Consider the following 6016-nt stretch of genomic DNA (forward strand, 5'->3'; position numbering starts at 1 on the left):
TAACACGGAGTGACAAATCCCAGTCTCGATCCGTGTCAACCCAACAGACACTTTCGGAGGTACCTGTAGTGCACCTTTATAGTCACCCAGTTACGTTGTGACGTTTGGTACACCCAAAGCACTCCTACGGTATCCGGGAGTTACACGATCTCATGGTCTAAGGAAGAGATACTTGACATTGGAAAAGCTCTAGCAAAACGAACTACACGATCTTGTGCTATGCTTAGGAATGGGTCTTGTCCATCACATCATTCTCCTAATGATGTGATCCCGTTGTCAACGACATCTAATGTCCATAGTCAGGAAACCATGACTATCTGTTGACCAACGAGCTAGTCAACTAGAGGCTTACTAGGGACGTATTGTGGTCTATGTATTCACACGTGTATTACGGTTTCTGGATAATACAATTATAGCATGAATAAAAGACAATTATTATGAACAAGGAAATATAATAATAATCCTTTTATTATTGCCTCTAGGGCATATTTCCAACATGTAGTAGATGGATGGTTTTAGTGGCGGAAATGATGGAAGCGGTATGTGTTTTCAATCATTTTCATTCCCAGAATGAGGTCGATATTGGACGACTTTAAAATAATGGGGGAAACATGGAAATCCAGCCCTTCAATTTCAACGGGGACGTTGAGACTAACCATGGTGGTTCGACATTGGCCCGCAAGGGTGTGTACCACGACCGGCGCCCCCCGCCCCACCGAGCCCCCCTCCCCCCGCCCCACCGAGTCGGCGCCCCTCGCCCCACCGAGCAGGCGCCCCCCAACCCCGTCGGCACCACCTCCCCCTCTCGGCGAGCTTCGTCTCCCCCTGCCCGATGTTGTATGTATGCATGAATGTATGTATCGATGCAAGGATTGATAGATGCATGGATGTATGAATGTATATATGTATGTATTAATGCCTGGATTGATGCATGGACTTTTTTTGTAGTATTTTTTTGTAGTTTTTTGTGTGTATCAATATATTGATGGATGTATGTATGAATGCATAGATGGATGCAATGAAGGATGGATGAATGTAGATAATTGTTGATGCATCTATTACTTCTTAATGTTTGTATGGATGCTATGGAGGTCATCCCGATGATATTGACAGATGTCGATTGTTGTCGTAGGGGGTCGCGCTTCCTCTGTTCCTCCTCTCTGATCTTTTCATAGTAGGAGTAATAGAGGAAGAGCGACCATCACCGACAGTCGATGAGAGTTGTTTTTGGAGGAAGAAAATCGACTTTTTGTTCACAAACCAAATAATATTTTGTTTCAAAAAAAGTTCCTATTTCCAAAATTTGTTCAAAAATACAAAAATGTTCACACGTTTAAATTTTGTTCACAAATTGGGAAAAACTGAGAATTGTCTAATAATGTTTCTGTTTTAAATTTTCTACACAAATTTAGCAAATATTTTCCTTCTCAAAAAATTCAAATATTTAGAAAATATTCATGTTTCAAAATTTCTTCACAAATTCAAAAAATGTTTGCATGTTTAGTACTTTTTCTCAAATTCAAAAGCGTTTGGAATTTCAAAGTATGTTCCTCTTTCCCAAATTTGTTCTCATATTCAAAAAGATTCTACAGTTTTCAAAATTTGTTCACAAATTCAAAAAATGTTCATGTTTTCTAAATTAATTCGCAAATTCAAAAAATGCTTGAGTTTTGTAAAGTAGTTTTCAATTTTTAAAAACGTTCACTTTTTCAAAAAAATCACTTATGTTTACAAAAAATAGTTCATAATTTAGAATAAATTTCTTATATTCTTTTTTATTACTATTTGATCTCTAATCTTTTTCCCAAATATTTTTGTTCCTATTTTGTCTCTAATCACATTCGAATTTTGAAATAATAATTAATCCGCAGCCTATTTATAGTTCGCTGCCTTTTCAGACACATAACCTCAGTTACTGCACTGGTTATTGACGCTCTCCTAGTGGGAGGTCCTGTGTTCGATCCTTTGGCAACATGTTTTGTGGAAGCGACCTGGTTCACTTTTTGCCGCTGCGGGTAGTTTCTTTTACATATGTCATGATAAGTCTTTTTTTTTTGAGAAATCACAATAAGTCTTGTGTTGTAGTGGCTAGCCCATCACATTCTCTGTATTGAATGTTTGCGAATTCAGAAAACATTCATGAATTTCAAAAAATAATTCTAGATCCATAAAAATGTTCATGATTTCAAAAACTATTTAGTAATTTCGGAAATTGCACGCGAATTCACAAAAATGTTCATGAATTTAAATAAATTTCATGAATTTCAATACATGTTTGCGAATGGAAAAAATTTGAAAAAATGTTGATGAATTTCCAAAAAAAAGGGTTCACAAAGCCCAAGGAGGCTAATGAATTTTTAAAAAATGTTTATAACCTTAAAAAATGTCCACTTCTTTATAATAAATGTTTGCGAGTTAGAAACAAAGTGTTCATAAATTTAAAAATTCTTTTAGAATTCAATAGAAATTCAATAAATAAAAATAATATTAGAAAATTTGGAAACTGTTCACATCTTTAGAAAAATTGATGAATTCAAAAATTGTTGTGATTTAATTTAATTTTCATTTTTTGAAAAAATTGCGATGTGAAAAGAAAGGAAGAAATAGAAACCAAAATAGAAAACAATGATAGAAGACAGATAGAAGAAAACTGAAACAAACTAATAGGCTGGCCCATCCTTGTGGGCGGGGTGCACTTTCGGCCTCGCAGGAACATGGTCCACCTGCACATGCTACACACACCATAGGAATATATATAATTGGAAACTTGCGGGCTTGATTTTGAGAAGACACCATAAATATATTATATAGTCTGAGAGGTGTCTCACGACTCGCGAGAGCAATTTCTCAAAAAAAAATGACTCGCCAGAGCTATATCACGCTTATAGTAGAATGGAACGAGCTCTCGCGTCAGCCGTTTCGCCTGCGTGCTGACCTATTATCCAAGTTGTTCGCTCAGTATAGTTTGCTCGATGTATGTTCGCTCCTGCTCTGGTTTGTTTTCCATTTTATTTTGTCTTTTTTTGATTCTTTTTATTTATTACCGGTTTTCTTTGGATATTCTTTATTCTTCAATGTAACTTTGCTTTTCTTTGTTTTTCTCGGTTTTCACTAGTTATTTTTTTTCTTTATTCGGTTTCTTTGTTTTTTCCTTGGTTTTCACTAGTTTTTTTATTTTCTTTATTGGTTCTTGATTTTTCTTCAGGTTTCTTTGTTCCTTTCTTCCATTTTCATCGTTTTTTCTTTTTTCTTTATTTCTCTTTTTTCACTAATTTTCTTTAGATTCTTTCTTTTCTAAGTGTTTTCTTTATTGTTTCATGGTTTTAAATATTTTTTCTTTTCTTTGCCATTTCCTTATTCCTTTTCTTTGGTTTTGGTTTTTTCTTCGTCCCCATCGGACTCTTCTGTTTCATTATCAACTTTCATTGTTACCATTCTTTTTGCACTTGTTCTTCCGTTTTCTCTTTTCTTTAGTTTCTTTTGTTTATTTTTCAATTTTTAGTGTATTGTTAGTTTTTTTTCCCATTGGTTTTCATTCTACATATTTTTTATTAGTCAAGACAATTTTTCTAGTGCAAGTTCAACATTTTTTAATACATGTTTAACATTTTTTTTCATACTAATTTTTTAAAAAATCAAATGCCTGATTAATATTTTTGAAATATGGGAGTAGCATTTTTAATATGTGGTCAACAAATATTCTGTACACATTTTAATGTTCTCAAATGCTTGATTAACATTTGTAGAATACAAGATTAACATTTTTAATACATGGATAACATTTTTTCTATATACATTTAACATATTTCAAATTCTTTATTAACATTTTCAAATACTTGTTTAACATATTTTAGATACTTGATTACCATTTCTAGATACAAGATCAACTCTTTTCACACGCATTGTATATTTTTCTTATACATAAGAAACATTTTGTTATACGTATATAACATTTTTCAAATGTTTGATCAACATTTTTTAATACAAGGTCATCATTTTTTCTATATAAATAACATTTTCACATGTTTGATGAACATTTTCAAATACGTGATTAACATTTTTCTAATACATTGTCAACATTTTTTATTAAAATTTTATTATTCTCAAATGCTTGATTAGACATTTTCAAATACAAGTTTGACATCTTTTTTAATACATGGTCAACTTTTTGCATATACATATTTAACATTTTTCATGTACTTGTTTATTATTTTTCAAATGCATGATTAAAAAAATTTAAATACATGTTCAACTTTTTTTACATACATTGTACTTTTTAAATATATTTTTCATATACGTGATAAATATTCTCTTTATAAACTTAACAATTATCAAATACTTGGTTAGTAAATAAACTTACATAATACAATTATTTAGAATATTTTTTGTTGGTATTTATTTAGTATATTTGGAAGTATAAACAAAAGTAAAAAATGAAACAAAAAAAACATGAAGAAAAAAAGAGACTGTGGCCTCCCACGCGACTAGCCCAGGCCCATTTAGGGAGGCATCTGACGCAAGAGCACACTAGGTCTCGTTGTAAATGAGATATAGAGCTGCCCTCATGACTCTGCGAAAATCTATTTTTTAGCTACGATCGTCATATGGACGATTGATTATAAGGAAATGTTATAGAAACTGGTGTCAGAATTTTAATATTTTCTACCCCTCTGTTCCTAATATTTGTCTTTCTAGAGATTTCAACAAGTGACTACATACGAAGCAAAATGAGTGAATCTACACTCTAAAATATGTCTATATACATCCATATGTGGTAGTCCATTTAAAATCTCTAAAAAGACGAATTTTTAGGAACGGAGGGAGTAGCAAACGTCCAAAATTTTCATGTGAAAACAAATAAAATTGTCATGTGCTGTTACAAGGTATTTGCTATAACGGTCACCATGAGTTATATACTATTTTGTTACGAAGATCATGACAACTCATGCAAGACTTTTTTAAATAGCTGGCACTACACGAGTTGAGCATAACTTAGATGATTAGATTCTTTGTGATAGACCAGCCTAGGGTTCAAGTCCTATACTTGGCACTGGCGAGCGCATTTTACTAAATTTATTTCAGAGATTTCGGTGATGCCCATTTAGTGGGAGGAGACGTTTTGGTCCAACTATGAAAAACGTCTGTGGTGGCTTCGTCAAGTTCAAGGTGATGCGTCGATTGAGTCTTTCAAAGATGCTCGTGAAGATTGCGTGTGTGCGTTGAAAGAATAAAATGTACTCCCTTTGTTCGAAAATACTTGTAGAAAAATGCATAGAAATGAATGTATCTAGAACTAAAATATATCTAGATATATCCATTCCTCCGACGAGTATTTTCGCACGAAGGGAGTAAGTGGATCGCATAGGGCTCTGCAGCAAGTCGCCGGTAATCCTCGCGTCGCGCGTGGGCTCTGCAGCAAGTCGCCGGTAGTACGTCGGCGGTGGCTGCGCTGTCGTCGTCGTGGTCGAGCCGAACGAACGAACGCCGACGCGTAGCTCCTCCGCCGCGCAGCGGACGGTTGGTGGCGGTTGACCCTACGGCCTACTGGCACCGCACCCCTCCCCCACATGGCCACACCATGGATGACATCACCGTCCCGTCATCGAACTCCAAGTGGGCCCCGCCGATCCACGTGAGCCGTATTTTCCAATCCTTTTTACCCTCTCTCTACGCATCTGACTTTCCTCGCAAGCCTCCCCCACCCTCCAAACACAGCACCCACCGACACGCGGGCCTGGGCCCTAAGTCAACGGCCTGACAGGAAGGATCCTTTCCACCGCGATGTATATCCAGGTAAATCCGTTCTGTAATCCAAAAAGGAATACCCAGATCCACTTCCCTACGGACGCCCCCATCCCGGCCGCCCACGTGTCCCGGAGAACGGATCGCGGCCGTCGAGGCCACGATAGGTGGATCATAAATGCCGCGGGGCCGAGGCAAGCGGGGGGACGACGACGGAAGAAGGGGCGGTTAAAAAGTCGTATAGCGGTTAAAACGGCCGGCCAGTGGCTGCCCT

The sequence above is a fragment of the Triticum aestivum genome, chromosome 1B (assembly GCF_018294505.1).
Source record: "Triticum aestivum cultivar Chinese Spring chromosome 1B, IWGSC CS RefSeq v2.1, whole genome shotgun sequence".
NCBI classification, from domain to species: Eukaryota; Viridiplantae; Streptophyta; class Magnoliopsida; order Poales; family Poaceae; genus Triticum; species Triticum aestivum.